The 18,275-nt window shown below is 39.4% G+C and overlaps 1 protein-coding gene and 1 pseudogene across 1 annotated transcript in view; one reads left to right on the top strand and one right to left on the bottom strand.

Moving 5' to 3' along the window:
• The window catches only part of LOC111154452 (contactin associated protein like 2), a 2,043,877-nt gene that overhangs the window by 1,829,749 nt on the left and 195,853 nt on the right, over positions 1 to 18,275 (bottom strand). The gene's annotated exons all lie outside the window — the stretch shown is intronic.
• LOC111154454 lies at positions 16,902 to 18,113 on the top strand (annotated as a pseudogene).

Here is an 18,275-nt window from a genome sequence, read left to right as displayed (position 1 = left end):
TCAGGTCATGATCCCAGGGTCCTGGGATTGAGCCCCTCATTGGGCTCTCTGCTCGGCAGGAAGCCTGCTTTCCTTCCTCTCTCTCTGCCTGCCTCTCTGCCTCTGTCAAATAAATAAATAAAATATTTTTTAAAAATCTGTAATTGAAAGGTAAAAATAAACACCTTATAAACTGTCAGTGTCATGGATGTTCAAGATGATGATTTTGAGCATGAGAAAAGGACAACATGAAAAATTACATCCCTTTGAAACCGGACAGGAGCTAGAACTTACGCTAAGTGGACAGGTGTATCTAGTATTTGACCCAACTTCTGATTCACAGCATGTATGCCCCTACCGTCAGACTTTATAAATGTATTATGTCAAACGTAAATCTCCACGGAAGTCAGGGATTTAAAATTACAAAGACAAATGCTTTATTAAACGCTAAAGGACTAATCATCCTTGTTGCAAATAACGAGCACCCAGGTGAAGGTCTGTGCTTTGAGAACGCTGCGTGAGACGGCATCGGGGATCATTCCCATGGATTTCAGTAGAAGAGCCACAGCTTCCAAAGAAGTAATTTAAAAAAGGAAAGAAAGAGAAAATGCAAAAGGCCACCCTCTTCCTGAAAAGGTCGGTGGACTCTCGTCGGGAATGCTTTTCCTTCTGATGAATCACACCCGCCCAGCGAGGTTTCCTATCCACTCACTCAGAAGCCAGGCAGAATTGCACCTGCCCTGCACGTTTCTCCCTCATTAAATCCTTCTTCATCCATGGAAAATGGACTGATGCTTACCCTGCCCCTCCTGTGTGGCCTGAAGAACTTTAATGGGGCGGAATCACAGAATCACCAAGCATTCCCTGGTCTGGTGAGCAAACTGCACGTACTGAACAAATAGGGGCAAATGTTCCTCCCAAGGGCTGATGAGTACATTGGCGGTTTAATTTAAAGCTGCCCTGGGGTGGCCGTGCTGTCTCATCTGGCCTCTTTACGTTTGTGTTACCATAGAATCAGACAGATTCCTTCTTTTTATTCTGGGGCTGTAGCTTCTAAATCACAGAAGAATGAAAACGCTCCCCTGATGTCCATCTGAAAACTCAGACTAGGCTCCGCAGCAACTATCAATACCCATTTTTTTACACTATTGGCAAAGCGGGCCTGGGAGGCTCATAGAAAGGGTTTTGCCGTAACTGCCCCGCCGTGGATGGCAACGCTAGGCTTGTACTGGATGAATGTGGCTTTGTCCTTTCAGGCTGTGCGTCAGAATCACCTGACAATGTTGAGGGACCTTTGAAAATTTAATAACACCATGTGACATTTATTGAGCGTATACTATATGTCAGGCACTGAGGCTAAGCACATACTTCTTACCTCATTTAATACCTACACCTGTTAAGAGGCAGGGACTACATATAACATGCCAAGGTCTCACATATAGGTACTGAACTAACTTTTTAAGATTTTGTAGCAAGGGATAGTGATTTCCTTATGTGTGAACGGTAGGGTACTTCAGAGCATTTATGTATGTGCATGCTATTTTCATTATAATCTATGAAGATTAAAGACAAGGTCATTGTCCATTTTACAAAAGCAGTGACTAAGGCAGGAATTCCATTTTACAAAGTTTTAAGCAACTGTCTACAAGTGGAAGGGCCTTACCTAAAACCCAGACTCACCACAAGGTAGAGGCTCTTTGTTATGAGTAAAAGAAAATCTCCACGACAAGTCAAGCAGAAGCTTAAAACTCTGTGAGAGACCAGGGCTTGAGTTTACAACCCTGAATTCCTTCACTGGTTTGCATTTTAGACCAGGAGTCAGTGAACTATGGCCCACTGGCCAAACTTGTCCTACTACCTGTTTTTATAAATAAAGTTTTATTGGGACACAACCACCTCTATCTGTTTAGGACTTATCTATGCCTGATTTTGTGCTATGACTACAATGTTGTAGTCATGCAGGTGTGACACAAATTGTATAGCTTGCAAAGTCTAAAATACTATCAAGCCCTTTACAGAAAGAAATTACCAGTTCCTATTCTAGATTAAAAAGGAATTATCTTCTATTCTCATATTTGGCTTTGGTATGATTGTGAATAAACCTTTTTTTTTTTTTTAATTGCTTGTTAAGCTGAGAATACTGTCAGTCTTTATAATACAAATGGAATGAGTCCTGAAATATTTTGTATATGAGATACTTGTTATTAAGAATTCATTTCCCAGGAAGGCATTTGGGGCTCTGCCTCCAGTTAAATCCTCTGTCCCTCTGCTCAGCTCCCCCAGCCTCTCACATACACACCCATCTACAGCGAGCTGCTTCTCACCCCACTGTCGCAGATATCCCCCCATCTGCACAGAAGATGCTAGGCCTCAGGTCTCCCAGTGACCTCCTCCATCAATGCCCCCTCTGTCTACTCTACTTTTTGCCCATTTTTTCTTTCTCGTTAATGGTTAAACAGGTTTAAATCTCCCCCAACCTAAGTAATATTCCTCAATCTTATCTCCTCTTATAGCTACCAATGTGTTATCTCTCTTATCTTTCATTATTGGGTTTCTTGGAAAACTTGTCTAAAATCACTCTTCGGTCCCATTTTCTCCCTAGTCCATTGCTGCTGGCTATTTCTGCACACCAAGCCCCTGAGAGCACCTCCAGGTACATGTATGTATGTGTGTGCACACCCACTAACACACATACATTCAGACACACATGGTCTCACTTTCTCACAAACCCCACACACAATTTTTGTAAAAAGGCCTCTACTTTTTCAGGATTAATTCATAATAATGGAATTACTGGGTTAAAGGGTATATAATGTTTTAAGCCATATGGAAAAGCTGTGTTTATACTTCTAACAAAAGTGGGCAAGAGTAACTTCCAGGTCATTGCTGACAGTGGGATACTATCATTTTTGAAAACTTAGCCAATTGGATAAAGAAAAGTAATAGTTTTGCAACTATTAATTTTATTTATTTTATTTTCTCTGATTACTCATGAAGTTTTACATATTTTTAGAAATTTATTGGCAGATAAAGATCGAACTTCCATATAAGCATTTTGAAAGTTTTCATCTCTCCTAATGTAAAACACTTTTAAAATAAGCCATTATTTCTAAGCAATTGTAAAATATTCTTTGCTTTAATGCAATTTTATCAATAATTTAACTGATATAAAGATGGGCATTAAATCTGAATAAAAATGATAGATTAAATATCAAGAAATAACTTCAAATGTCACAAACAAGTAAAAATTTTGACACTAAAAATATTAAGGTTCTAAAAGAAATTTTTAGAAATTATAAAAACTAATGGGGGGACGCCTGGGTGGCTCAGTTGGTTAAGCAGCTGCCTTCAGCTCAGGTCATGATCCCAGCATCCTGGGATCGAGTCCCACATCGGGCTCCTTGCTTGCACACACACACACACTCTCTCTCTCTCTGTGTCTCACATCACACACACACACTCTCTCTCTCTCTCTCTCTCTCTCTCTGTGTGTCTCACATCACACACACACACACTCTCTCTCTCTCTGTGTCTCACATCACACACACACACACACACACACACACACACACACACACACACTAAAAATAATGCCGGTAAAGGAAAATGATCCAAAGGGAAAATACAATATGGAAAGTATGCTAAGATTAAGAATGAGATGGATTGAGAAATGCATGAAAATTTATTCTATGAAGTCTGTATATTTGCAAAAGGTGAGACACACAGATGCTTTTTACATGGTAAGGACATGGCCATTTATACAACTCAGAGATGAGTAGATTTAAAAACAATTTCTGAAAGAAACACAACTATTTGTGATACTGACATCTTCCAGCTGAAGCGGATGGTGTGTAACAGATTTGACAAAACCCTTACATTACAAAGTGAAACAATTTACAGCAAACTCCTTTTCTATATCATCTAACTTTATATATTAGATAACTTTGTCATTCCAAACTTTATCTAAGAGAATTAAAAAAAAATATTTCACAGGGGACTACTAGGATGGGTTTCAGGCTTCCCGGCTGGACAGCTTAGTCCAGTAATATGATTTGGGATGTCCAGAAGTTTGAAAGAAATGGCTTATCATTCAGATAAACATCCATAAGTATTATTTTTCCCTACTGACGAATTGAGTAGCAGTGAATTGGATATTATACCCCCTGACAATTACTTGGAATATAGCAATTCGGTGTTGTAGGTAAATGGGGAGATGCACGAATCAGCAAAACTAGGGATCAGAGAATGATCTGTTCGTGAAAACTGAAGCGTCACTAGGACATTTATCTCAATGAAAGGCAATGCCATCTCATATTTGCATCAGGCAAGGTCCATGAAGTTTGTAAAGCTTTCTAACAGAAATGGACTTTTTTTTTTTTTTAATGGAGCGGCAACTTCAGGTAGCAGAAGAAGCTATTATTATGGATGAAGAAACTGATGTTGTGTGATTTGGTCAATATCAAAGACATAAGTAAACAGCACTGCCAGCTCTCAATGCTCGACTTTGACACCACATGTGTGTTCTTTCCTCATAGGTAGTTCACTAACTTTATAATATATATACATATATACTCTGCCCCACTACATCCCTGGGATATGTTATTTGGCTGTGTATTTTTTCCTACTTCAAAACTGACTAATTCACTTGTGCTTTCTAGGAATGTTTTTCCCTTAGATACAAAGGAAGCTATGGCCAGGAAGGGACATGGGCCCAATAGAGAATATACACATGGATGAGCACAACCACGTGTTAGCATAGAGCCTACAGGACCGCAGATGATAGGCAGGAATAGATTGAAGACTAAGAAGAGAAAACTGGGGTCCCTGGGTGGCTCAATCGGTTAAGCATCCAACTCTTGATTTTGGTTCAGGTCATATCTCAAGGTCATGGGCTCAAGCCCAAGTCAGCTCCTTGCTCATCAGGGAGTCTGCCTAAGGACTCTCTCTTTCTCTCTGCCCCTACCCCCCTCTTTCAAATAAATAAATAAATCTTTTTTAAAAAGAAGAGAAAATGGTATCTAGTATATAGACACACCTGAGAACACAAAGCAAGAGAGAAGTCAGAGAAGAAATGGGAGGTATAGCCTGTAAGGAAGAAGAGACCTTTCTTACTCATCGTATGACAGAGAAGAAGGTGGGAAGAAGTGGTAGTAGGGAAATTTGGCCAAGAGGTCCCTCCTCTGCTCTCTTTAAAGCCCCGTGCCAAGCCAATGTTTAGATTATACTGAATTGTAAGCTTATGACAAATGCATTTTATTCATCATATGATGAACGTTGAAATAACCATTTTTATATACTCATATGTATTATATGTAAACGTGCATTAGTACTAAGAAGAAACATGTGATCAAAATGTCTTAGTCTTAAAAAGTTTTAATGAATTTCTGAGAGGGTTAAGGAGGCAATGGAGCCATGTGTAGAAGAGACTGGGGCGTATAGATAGCTTAGTGATGAAAATGGTTGATACGATGAAATAAAATTAAAAGGCTTGAAAGAACTGCGCAAACTGTTCAGCCTCTACAGAGAGGAATAGTTTTATTATGGACAGGCGCGTGCTTGCTTTATCCCTGCTAGTAAATTGCACGCTTCCTACGACTGAAGACCTTCTTTTCCATCTATCTTCCACCATACATTGCTTCATCTATGATCAGTGTCACATACAGCCTTTTAAGTTCTTACATTAAAGAGTTTCTTTAGTATATAAATATACCAAAGGCTTACATGTGTGTTCGTTTTCTACATCGTACAGGCATGGAATGAAATCTCTAACTGCACTGGCTCTGGCACTTACAAATGAAGTGAGTAGGATACGTAACCTAAACTATGTTTGATAACAATTATCCATGACATATTCACAAAGAGTAAGTTAGATAATTCATATAATACATGGAGCACAATGTGTGACATACGGCAAACACCAGAAACGTGAGCAACCATGACTGGTCATCACCAACTGACCCCTTGTCTGAAGGAAGAAATTATGCATCTCCTTCAAAACACTGGGAACATCCTGGTGGTTGTAACTTGGGTCTCGGACAATGTTAACAGTTTCTGATAGTTTTTAAAGTGGCTCTTTCTAAATACTTGATATCTTTTAGTTAACTATAGTCTTCCAAGCAATGATAAAATTGAGAAAGCTTATGTCAGGTTTAGTTTCATGATTAGACTTTACAAAATGTCCACATCAGTCTAAAAATGGAGTAGAGGGGGTTTCCTATGAATTGTATGTTATTCTCCAAAAGTAGATCTGAGCTTCAGGGCTCCATGATCTCTGTGAAACACAACTTCTCTCTTAGAAAAAGGATGTGTATTGGCTCCAAATTGCTTTTCACAGTTCTTACATTGAGTACCTGACTGAAATAAAGATCAATTCAGACTCTAGTCTCTCTGCAGATAAATAAATGATGGGCGATATCTCCAGGACAGGTGGAGCTTTTGATGGATGGACAAGCTGAATACATAAACACACATGAAAGGCCAGTTTGGAGCACACATCCCAAATCCCTTTGGTCTTCTTGGGCCCTTCATCTGATGTCAAAAATTCCTTTTGTAGAAGAATTTTCTTTGAGGTTTCAATGGTACCTTTAGGTTTGCTTCCCATATTGTTGTCTAAATGATAATGTGGTATAAGCTTCCTTTCCTGCGGATTCAAAGCAACTGATGTATCTTGTTGAGATATGCGGTTTTTCTGGGTATTAATAACTTAACCCTTCAGAAAAAAATATTATCAGAAATACATTATAAAAATCTAAACAAACTCATTATTCTGGTATTATAAAAAATTATATTGATATTATGGATAAAAACTATTTTAAGAAAAATTCTCAGCTCTTGGGGCTCCTAGGTGGCTCAGTCAATTAAGAGTCTGACTCTTGATTTCCGCTCAGGTCACGATCTCGGGGTTGCGAGACTGGGTCCCACATCGGGCTCTGCAATCAGCAGGAGTCTGCTTGAGATTTTCTCTCTCCCTCTGCCCCTTCCCCAACCCCCACACTCTCTCTCTTTCTCTGTCAAAAAAAGAAAATAGAAAAAAAAATTCTCAGCTCGAAATCTTACTGTGTCACAGAAGTATGAGAAAATGATTAGGTCTAGCAGACTGTGCATTGTCAGTAAGCAAATCTCTGTATAACTATATCTGGATCTATGTTTATATATCCTCTGGGTCATATTTCACCAATTTTATGATAAAGAGAAAATTGAAGCAAAAATAAAAACATCTTCATTATTATAGACAACATCAGTGTTAATTCTCCCATTAAGATATAGCAGTAATGTAGACCATAAGAATTATTTTACTTAGTATAATCAGGAATTAAGGACCTGGGTACCCGACAACAGGGGAAGCACATACAGATGTTTAGCAGGTAATACAGGGTGATGACTAATTCATTCCCAGGATTATGTTTATTCTTAGCCCAGTGAAACAATTATTTTGCAAGGTTCCTTTCATTTCTAATTCTGATGAAAACAGCCCATTTGATTTAATGTTGGATTATTGAATTGACATTTTTTCATGTGAAAACTCAGGCATCAAAAAGAGACTGGATCATAAAAAGGGATTGTTATTGGGCATGTGACTGATCGAATTTTATGTTTAATCTTTAAAAAATATTGAAGTATAATTCACATACAGTGTTATATTAGTTTTGGGTGTACAATATAGTGATTCAACAGTTCTATACATTATTCAGTGCTCATCATGATAAACGTACCCTGAATCCCCTTTATCTATTTCACCCATCCCCCACCCACCATCCCTCTCACAACCACCAGTTTGTTCTCTGTATTTAATAGTCTGCTTTTTCAACAATAGCCCAATTATGGAAAGAATCCAAATGTCCATCAACTGACAAATGGGTAAAGAAAATGTGGTACACACACACACACACACACACACACACACACACACACGCATGCATGCACACACAGGAATATTACTCAGTCATCAAAAAGAATGAAATCCTGTCATTTGTAACAATGTAGATGGAGCTTGCATATTATATTAAGCAAAACAAGTTAGTCAGAGGAAGACAAATACCATATGATTTCACTCATATGTAGAATTTAAGAAACAAAACAAATGAACCCAGGGGAGGGAGGGGGAAACAGGGAGGCAAACCATAAGAGATTCTTAACTACAGAGAACAAACTGAGGGTTGCTAGAGGGGAGGTGGGTAGGGGATGGGCTAAGTGGGTGACAGGGATTAAGGAGGTCACTTGTTGTGAGGAACATTGGGTGTTCTATGTAAGTGACGAATCACTAAATTCTATGCCTGAAACTAATATTACACTACATGTTAATTAACTAGAACTTAAATAAAAACTTGAAACAACAAAGAGTCTACTTTTTTGTTTGTTTTTGTCTCTTTGTTTGTTTGGTTTCTTAAATTCTACATATGAGTGAAATCATATGATATTTGTCTTCCTCTGACTTACCTATTTCACCCATCACTACTCTCTCTAGGTCCAACCATGTTGTTGAAAATGGCAAGATTTCATTCTTTTTTAGGTCATGTGATCACTTTAAACAATAAAACATAACTGACTCATGTTACCATATTATAGGTCACATTGCAGTTCATATTGAAGAATGAGGTAAATTCCTAGGTCTTCAACAACCTAAAACATTTATTTTATAGAAACACAAACCCAGACAAGCAGTTGAAAAACACTCAAACAAAATTGTGTGTGACTGTTTTAACAAAGTAAGATTTATTTTGGCATATGGATGTGAAACAGAAAGATATGTGTACCTTCTCTTTATGTTTTGCAGATAGAAATTTAATTCTTGCTGGTCTCTTAGCCTGGGCCATTCTTTCACTTAGTTCACTTGGGAAAGCCATCCTGGGGAGCCAGTGTGAGGAATGAGGGAATGGAAAGAAGAAGAAAGACCAAGACAAGCTGTATTAGCAAGTCAGCTGCCATTTGAGGGAGAGGTTTGTGATGCTGTAAGATATCTGGAGTCTCTTTAGAGAGATGCAGAGTCTGCAGGATCTGTATCGAGATCTGTGTTGAGAGTGCTAGGTTGCACCTGTGAGGTCCATTTGCTGTCCATGTGACATCATGGACTAGAATAAAGGATGTGCATACTAAGTGATGCATAAGAGAACTGGCGAAAATAAACAAGCAAAAAATCTCCAGGATGCTACATTTATATAAGTGGACTGAAACTATACAATGAATAATAGGATTGAATGGAAAACATATAGTTTCCTTGAAATATGAAATTTAAAAATCCTCTTAGCATTGTCTAATAAGAGCTCATAAGCGTGATAGCCATTCTATTAGAAAAAATATAAAAATTAGAAATCTCTCTCTGTGATATAGGAAAAAACTATTAACAAATACACATGCAACCTTTGAAAAATTGCCACTGCTAATTCTGATAAGATTTGTTACATGAAGAATTGTTGAACTTCCTCTCACATTGCTTCTGTAGTGCATGTGTGTACAAAAAAGCAGAATATTGTCTTTCACTGCATTTTGTCTTACATAATCAGACTGTGTCTAATCATCTTAGTATCCTGATTAAAAGTTAATCAGGCACTTGGAAAATTCTTTTTTAAAACTAATTGTATATACATGGAGCTCTCATTAGGAAAATTTATACCAGTGACATGAAGAGTCCTTTGACTTATTATTTTCCTGTCTTAAAAAACAATTATATCTGATTCCTAGGATTTTAATCTTTACAGTCTCTACCCCAAATTCCACTACATTTTCAGTGAATGAAGTTCATGATAAACAGTCACATATTTTTACTTTAAAATGCCTCCTGCTTCTAAAGCAGGAGAATTAGGGAGAGTGGAAGAATACTGAGCCCTCTCAGCACGCAGGTGCGTATTCTTGGCAAGGCTGGTTTAGCTCTCCGAGTCTCACCACTCACTTACTAGTGAATAACTAAGTAAATTTCTAGCTGTAGAATCAGATTTTGGCTAGGCTGTTTGCCTCATCAAATTTTTAGCTCTATCAATTAGTGGATTTGTGATTTGGGGCAAGTCACTTAATTCCTGTGAGTCTCAGTTCCACCCGCTATTAATTAAAAGTTAAAATTATTTTTCTGAGAATTTTCTGAGAAGAGTTTTCCGAGAACTAATTGAAATAACAAACATAAAACATTTAGCATGGGGGGGTCCAAAATAAACAGTATTAAATATTTCTCATTATTTGCCTTTTTCCAAATGTAGAGCAAGAATGCACCAGCCTAAGTTCTCTACCCCTGAACATATCTTCTCTCACATACGCTCAATAAGCAAAGTCCCTCCACCAGCAAACACTGAACCTCCTCTTTCTACCCCGAATCCTCTCTTGCTGTGGGTCTTCCAAGAAACTTATATATCAATATTGTTTTCTCTCCTGCATGCTCAAAGTCTCCCTTTTCTCTTATCAGCAGATGAATATGCTCCGTTGGTCTTTCCTTACCCTCACCTGCGCGTGAGTATGTGTGTGTGTGTGTTCGTTCTCCCTGACGCAAACTCTCTCTCCAGCTGTCTCTTTTATCACCACAGAATTCTAAACCACTGTCCATACAGTCCATCTTGACTTCATCTTTTTCACTCTTACTCTCATCTATTGGTTCTTTAGACTTCTTCATGAGAACTCATCTTCCATGGCCGTCAATTACCATGACATAATCCAGCATAGACATCTAAGTCACTTCTCCACAGCATGAAGCAGAACTGAGCCCCATTTCATCTTAAGACACTGCCCTTAGTTCCCTATCACATCTCCAACAGCAATGCCCCCCACTACTGGCTCACTGATTTTCAGTACCCTTTCCTAGCTTCGTCTTTCTACTCAGTGTGCACTGGTGGGGTCACACATGGCTCAGTCCTGGGTCTTCTCCAAAAACTCAGTCCCTAAAACATCTTATCTATTCTCATGCATTGAAACACGGTTTAATGTCGCTCATGTACAACTTGTACAAGTTGACCGATGACCCTAGCTAGCTAGAAGAACATAGGTAGTTACTAGTTAGGGCATATGCTGCTCAGGTTTAAACTCTAGTTCTGCAACTGACTAGCTATACAACTCTGGACATCATGGAACGATTCTGTGCCTTACTTTGATTCTATTTCATAGGGCTATTAGATATATTAGTAAGTGTCGTGCCCTTAAAAATGTATCTGGCACATAATAAGTCCTAAGTGAATTTAATATTATTGCTATTTTTACACTAAGTCAGATGGTGTCACTCACCTACCTAAAATCATTCTTCCATTGAACTTCGCATAACATTCAGCTTCCTTACATCAGCTCATGAGGCTCTGTGCGGTTTGACACCAGCTCTTCCCTCCATCTCCATCCATACTCCCCCTGCCCCACTCCTTGTTCACGAGTGTCTAGTCACAAGGGTCTGGTTTTTCAGCTTCTCAGACAGGAAAACATCTCTTTCGTCTCAGCAGATTTTTCACATATTCACCCCCCCCACTCTGCTTTTCAAAGGCAAGTCTTTCACAACCGTTTAGCCTTACCTGGAAGCATGAAGAAGAAGTTAATCTTCTACAATGTTCCACAGTTACTTATCTATGGTTGCCCCTGCCCTTTCCCTACCCTAATTATTTTCTACTTTGAACTCCTTTAATTATTTTCTTCATATCACCTATTGCAATTGAATGTTCATGGTTTTGTTTTTGTTCTTCGCTGCTGGAGCGTACAGTTCAAGAAGGCAGGAATTCTTTTCCCTTCACCGGGCAGTGTCTTGGATTTACTAGGCACTCACAGCTACTTGTGCCATAATGAACAAATTTTTACCTCAGTACAAAGTAAAACTTTCTAATAGACTCATTGGAAAATGCATCTTCTACAGCAGTGTGAGTATTAAAACAACATTAAAAATCCATGGACAAAGGATGCTAGAGTGAGAAATATTCTGCATTTCTGCATCTTTATCCATGAAGAGAAGGAGGAATACTCTTTTGTTATATGTTTCTGTAATACCACATTACACAATGCTTCTAAATAATGACTTAATACCAAAAATCAAGTATCTTGTTCTCACTATGCTTACAAAACTTTAAACATTTTAAATATCCCAGATATTCTGTTCCATGTCCTTATATTTACTCACTGACTGGTCAAACTTTCATTACAGGCACCTACAGCTTCTAATCTAATCATGACTATCATAGGACATGTTTGGGAAGGTCTAGCCTGCTGATCAGAGGGAATCTAATTTCTCATGTAAAAATGGACCCTGTCCTACAGAGAACCTCTGGGAGTAATCTACTCTCTAACAGAGAGCAAGCAAACCATTTGAGGCAAATTCAGTCTTTTTAGAGCAGTGGGGTACCAGTTAGTAATTTACCTCCTCTGGGGCATTAATTGGTACCCTAGAGCACTGGAAGAGTTAATTTACCTCATATAGTGAGCACTTGAATCCTAGAGAAGTATGCTTAGTTTAGCTCACAAAGCAGGATCAAGACAGAGATTAAAAGCAGCTTAAATCACATGTCAAAACACATATTCAGGTAAAACAAACAAACAAACAACTGTAGTCTTTCTTCTACAGATATTTCAGGAGTTTGTAGTTCTTAAGCTCAGTACCTTTCTCCTCTGCTTCAAAAACCAGAATTCCTGCAGCAATATTGACACATTTGCAATTAACAAAGGACATTGACTCATTCTCAAAGATCATAGAGCTGTACAGTAATTTCCAATAAAGACTCTTTCTGTGAAATTGTATTAAAAGCAAAGAAGGAAGAATAATGAATGCACTTGGCAAGCGTGAGGTGTCCTGAGGTGCCTCGAGACCACACATGGCCATTAACTGATGAAGCACTATTTCGCTTCAGTGCCTTGGGCAACAAGTTCGGCTATAGAGATTGTGGATTTGTTATCCACCAATATCCTTGAAAGTGAAAATCAACTTGAGATTATCTATTAATGACATAATATACTATTATTCTAGTAGAAAACACCTATGGCTTTCAAACTTTTTTTTAAAGCTACAGAAAACCAATGGAACTGCTCTGATTGGAATCTGGAGGTCTAAGACCCACTCACTTGAACCTTAGGCAATCACCCAAGATTAGATGGAGGGGTACCTTGCAAAGCTGAAGGTCCTCTGGGCCAATGAAGTTTTTAAACTCTTAGAACAGGGGCGCCTGAGTGGCTCAGTCCGTTAAGCATCTGCCTTCAGCTCAGGTCACGATCTCAGGGTCCTGGGATCCCTCTGGCTCCCTGCTCAGCAGGAAGCCTGCTTCTCCCTCTTCTGCTCTCCCTGCTCATTCACTCTCTCTCGCTCTCTATCTCAAATAAATAAATAAATAAAATCTTAAAAAAATAAACTCTTAGAATAACATCAGATTAAGCTGATTGCCAAATTCAGCAAAATGTGGTCACCCTGTTTCCTATTCACCAAAGCACTTGGACTTCCCACATACCATTCTGCATTAGTCCTATTATGTGTATATATTCCACACACCACGTCTCAACAAGGGTCTGTATCTTGTTCATACGTATGTCACCCGCAGCATTTTTACACAGTAGCAGCAGGTGCTCAATAAATATGAATTAATTGCTTAGAGTCTTAGGGTCTTTCCCCATTACCAGAGGCAGAACTGATACTACGAAATGGTTATCATCTCTTTCGTGGAAAGTCACATTTACCCAGCTCAAACCTGAAGCAAGAGAAGGAGTTGGCTGTCAAGGAAGCAGGGGAAGGGTATTTCTTGTCAAGGGAGACAGGCCCTACAAAGGCTTAACAATGGAAAGAAAATAAAGAATTCAGGCATTTTAAAGTAGGTAGGAATGGCTGAAGCTGAGACTATGTCAGGGAGAGAAATGTGGACATGCAGCCTACAGGCGTTAATGTGACTCTACTACTAAGCTGCCCTTTTGTTTCATGGGAAGAGTTTGGCATCTTTTTTCCTAAGATAATTTGGAACCTTGAAGCTGGGAGAGAACTTCTCAGATTTGTAAATCAAAGAGATCAGTCGGACCGTAGTCCTTTATTCCGGATGAGAGGGCAGGAGTACCGAAGTCAATGAGTTTGCTTCTGATGTCTTCATGTTTTATACCATTGCTGTATTACCTCGAATGCTCACACGTGTGCGTGTGTGCAGGCACAAACACACAAACATTTACACAGACTATTTCTTGCAAAGTCCCTTGGAATACTCATATGCTATTACTTTATAACAACATTGACATTTATATGTTATTTATCAGACCCCGTGATAATTTCAAAATATTTTAATGAAATAAATACGGGGCCATTCATGGAGACATTATGTTTTTTTTCATAATCCTACAAGACATGTATAAAACTCTACAGCTGTATTAACATTCAATTTTGTGGCAACTGTGATGAGCCATGGTAATCCACCAGTGAACAAGAATTTGCTCTAAGGTAATAAAGGATAAGATGCTGTCTGTTCATTAGAATGCTCTGTGGTTACAAAATAATTCCAGAGTTGGAATTAGAGCACGTTTAAGTTGGAAAGACCCTAGGGATCATGGAACCCCAACTCACTTCCACAGATGAGGTGACTGAGGTCTCAGAAATGGAAGTAACTTGTTCACAGTCTTCATAGTTTTCCTTGGGTACAGATGAGAAAGCTCTAAAAGCCTTGAGAGAGTTCCCTCCACTGCCCATAATCACCTCCTGAAACAGTCCACCCAGTCGTGTCTCTCTGGCTTGCACTGAATTCACTAGCCCTGTGCCCAGCCTCACACATTCACCTCTGCAAATCCCTGTTTGTTCTAAATTATGGGGTCCTTCTTCTGATCCTAGAATTCTGCATGTAATATAATCAGAATATACGGGACCACAGCTTTCTTCTACCATAAAGTAGTCTTTTTAACTGAGATGAGCCACGATAAGAAATAAATAACAGCAGTTGCTTTGGATTTTTTTTTTTTTTTTTTTTTGTGATTCAGTGATTCACACCCCCCGCTGGCTCCATCTCATTGAGGTGATATATAAAGCCCCCAATTTTCCTCACCTGAGGAGACAGCCCCAACTATCACACTGGCCCCATCACCCAAGGCGAGAGGAGGATAAACCACCATCTTCCTTTCACTCATTGGCAGAGTCTGCATTTTAACCTACAATCACCTCCAGTTCAGTGTAAGTTCAGAGTCTAGTTGAAACATTATTGTTTTAGGTTGTCTCTCTTTTTGGTGGAGGGAGGGGGAGTATAAAAAAGACCATTCTTTTAAGGTTGGTAACACTCTCTAGAATAATGAATTCTAATCAACAATCTTTAGCTTGTTATTAAAACTCCATACACATTAATACTATCTTTTCTCAACATTCATAATCCAACTATAATGATTTCTTTTGATCTTTCTTTCATTAAATTCCACAGGTCTGTAACCCATTAATATTATTCTTTTTCCCCAGACTGAGCCCGGGCATCTGATCTTTAGTCAAACAGTGTTCTAAAGAACTCAGTTTTGCTTACATTGAACAAATGTTATAATGACCTCCATCATGGCAGTTGTTTTTGTGGGACAGGAAGCTGTGCTTGATGAGCTGAGGGAAAACATGGCAGAACAATTTTCTGTGCAGAAGCTGTAGCCATAGGCAGTGACCTGGAGAAATGTCACTTACAGTACGCTCCCAAGTTGTCATGCTTAGGAGTTTAAGGTAACATTGAGAGTAAAAAAATTTTTTAAAAAGAGTGTGTGTGTGTGTGCGCACATGCATGTGTTCAAAGCATCAAGGAGAAGCTTGACAAGATCGAGTAAAGTTGAAAAACCACAAGAATCGATGTTGTGTGTGAATCACTGATTTCAGTCCCATGTACAAACTCTATAGAGAACCTCTAATTATGCAGCTATGATGAAATAAATGAAATAATAAAAAGAAATTGCTATATTTACCCATTTTGCATAATTTCCTATCTTAATAATTACTTAATCTTTTTTTTTTTCAAATTAGAGGTCAAGGAATATACTTTGCATCGACTTGCATTAGTTCTTTGCTTTAAAGGTAGCTTCTATTGAAGTTATCCAAACACCTAAAAAGAAAACAATATGCCCTTCAAATCCTTCATTCATAGTTTCTAAATTCATGGTTATAATTATTTTTGGAATAATCTGGCATTAGATATATTTAATGCATTGTTCTATGACCTTGCTCATTCAGGCCTCCCATTCATTCCACTTCTCGTATACTTTTTTTTCCCATGTGAATAGGAGGTTCCTCTGGTCAGAGTTGAGATCAGGAAGTGAACTCCTCTTCACACCCCAAATAAAGAGGGAGGTACCCGGAGGCCAGTTATGTCAGTGAGACCTTGTGGCTATTAATTAGTAAGCAACAGTGAGATAAGATGGGGAGACAGAGATTCAAGGCTCTGTCAGCTCCAGGCTAAAGGTTGGTAATCACCATCTTATCAGTTAGATGTCAGGAACTCGCATTCTGAAGGCACAGACCGTTAGAACTATAAACTCAGAGTACAATCCCGGAATCTCCTGTGGGAGGTTTTCAAACAAGAATGTAGACTTTGAGACATAATCCATCTGATGTCAAAGGATAGAGCTGCCCAGAAAATAAATTACCATTTAACTTTACAAAAATCTGTAATGTGCGCATGTGAGTAGGTGCCCGTGTTTGTGTTAATGTGCGTATGTCTCCTCGATCGAGACTTTCAGCTAGAAAGGGTCATTTCTCTTGTTCGAAATACACAGTTAAGAGACCAATTATTGACTCTGCTATAAGAGCAAGGACATTCATATCCCCTTGTCACTGCATTGTACAAATATGAAAGCAATGCTCATAAAAAATGGAGAACTCAAGAAACCCGATGAGAGAATGAAAAAAGTGGAAAGAGCATTAGTTTGATGAACATGTGTTTCCGTTTGTCCCTCCACCAACTAACAACATGCCCGAGAGCTAAAACCTGCTGGAGAGAAGAGGCCGGCACGGCCAGAGGGCTAGCAGCCCAGCACAGTGCGGGGGCAGAAGCTTTGGTATGAACAGGATTCTGATCCACATCTTGCCAGCCAGTTGGGGGAGGATCACCCCAGGGCCCAAGGCCTCAGGAGACCCTGTCTTGTTCATTCCCTCATTGTCCGTGCTTGCAATCTCGTCTCAAGCATATCCTTGAAGATAAGAGTGCATGCTTCACACAGTGTACTTCTATACTGATGAAGGGGAAAAGATCTCGCAGGGCTGATCCGAAACTTGAGAAGAAAGATGGGGTGTCTTTCAGGGCTGAACATGCCCATAGGAAGGCCCGGGCATTTCATGTTCAAATGAAGACCAGCTCAGGGCCCAAGGGTGACACACTCTTGTGCCAGCTGAGCTCTTATGCTAAGACAGAGCTGGGGTCTCCATCTCCGGAGAGAAGATGAAGTGAAGCAGGACAAATTCCGGACATACCGCTGTCTACATAGCAGCAGCAGTTGCCCGGATTATGCATGAGAAGCTAATTCATTTGCAATTTCTGTACATTGATCAGTTTAATCGACTTCAGCACGTTTTTTACCTTAGCACAAAGTGGAACATGAGGCTCCAGGTAGTAGTCCCTTGACTGGCCCAGAGAGACATTTAGCCCAAGAATGAGAGAACTTCAAGTGTCTAAAGTGTCGTCTGTAATATCATCAGCACCAGGGAGGGGAAGCCTTATTATACAACCAGCTGAAGGAATGCAGACAGCTGGTCAGAGATGGTGCTGCCCAACAGGCTCCTAGGATTTGTTTCAGTCAGAGGCACTTGGCCTTTGTAGATGATGTTACCATTCCAGTCAGTCTCTTCCAATGACCAGACACTGCCTTACCCGTATTTGTCAGGACAGAAATCAACTTCTCTTTAAATGCTGCCAGGGGTCTAAAGGGGGACCCAGCAACAAACCAGTTCCTGTAAGCCCCTCAAGATCCTTGTTGCCCACTGCCAACCGGAAGTTGCCTCCTCAGATGTCTAAGCCCGAGCAGGACTTAGATGTTCTGGGTGACTGTCCACAGTACACTCCTTCATCCTTGCTTTTGGATCCTTTACTCACCCTTGAAGATCATTTAGTCAAAGAAACAGCTGAAGGTCTAGTGGATATTCTGGGCCCAAGGTGGATGGCTGGAGATGGGTACAGATCACAGAGGTCTCAAATTCTGAAAAAGCCTCTGAATCACAGCCTCAAAGTAGAGTGTCTACTGCAAATGAGAAATCAGAACTGTCTTCTGTCAGCTGATAATTTGTTTTGGAACCATATGACCACAGAGGATTTGAATTTTCCATTATTTCAACAAGTACTTCTCACTATCTCTCACCGAAGGGCAATTCAGACTGTGTTGTTTGGGCGATTGATTGATACAGTCAAACATACACCAAATTTTGGGGGAGGGGACCAGTA

Source organism: Enhydra lutris, unplaced genomic scaffold, assembly GCF_002288905.1.
Source record: "Enhydra lutris kenyoni isolate GAN:26980312 unplaced genomic scaffold, ASM228890v2 scaffoldscaffold37, whole genome shotgun sequence".
Classification (NCBI taxonomy): domain Eukaryota; kingdom Metazoa; phylum Chordata; class Mammalia; order Carnivora; family Mustelidae; genus Enhydra; species Enhydra lutris.
The sequence above is the reverse complement of the archived record's forward strand: the minus strand, read 5'-3'. Positions and strand labels throughout refer to the sequence as shown.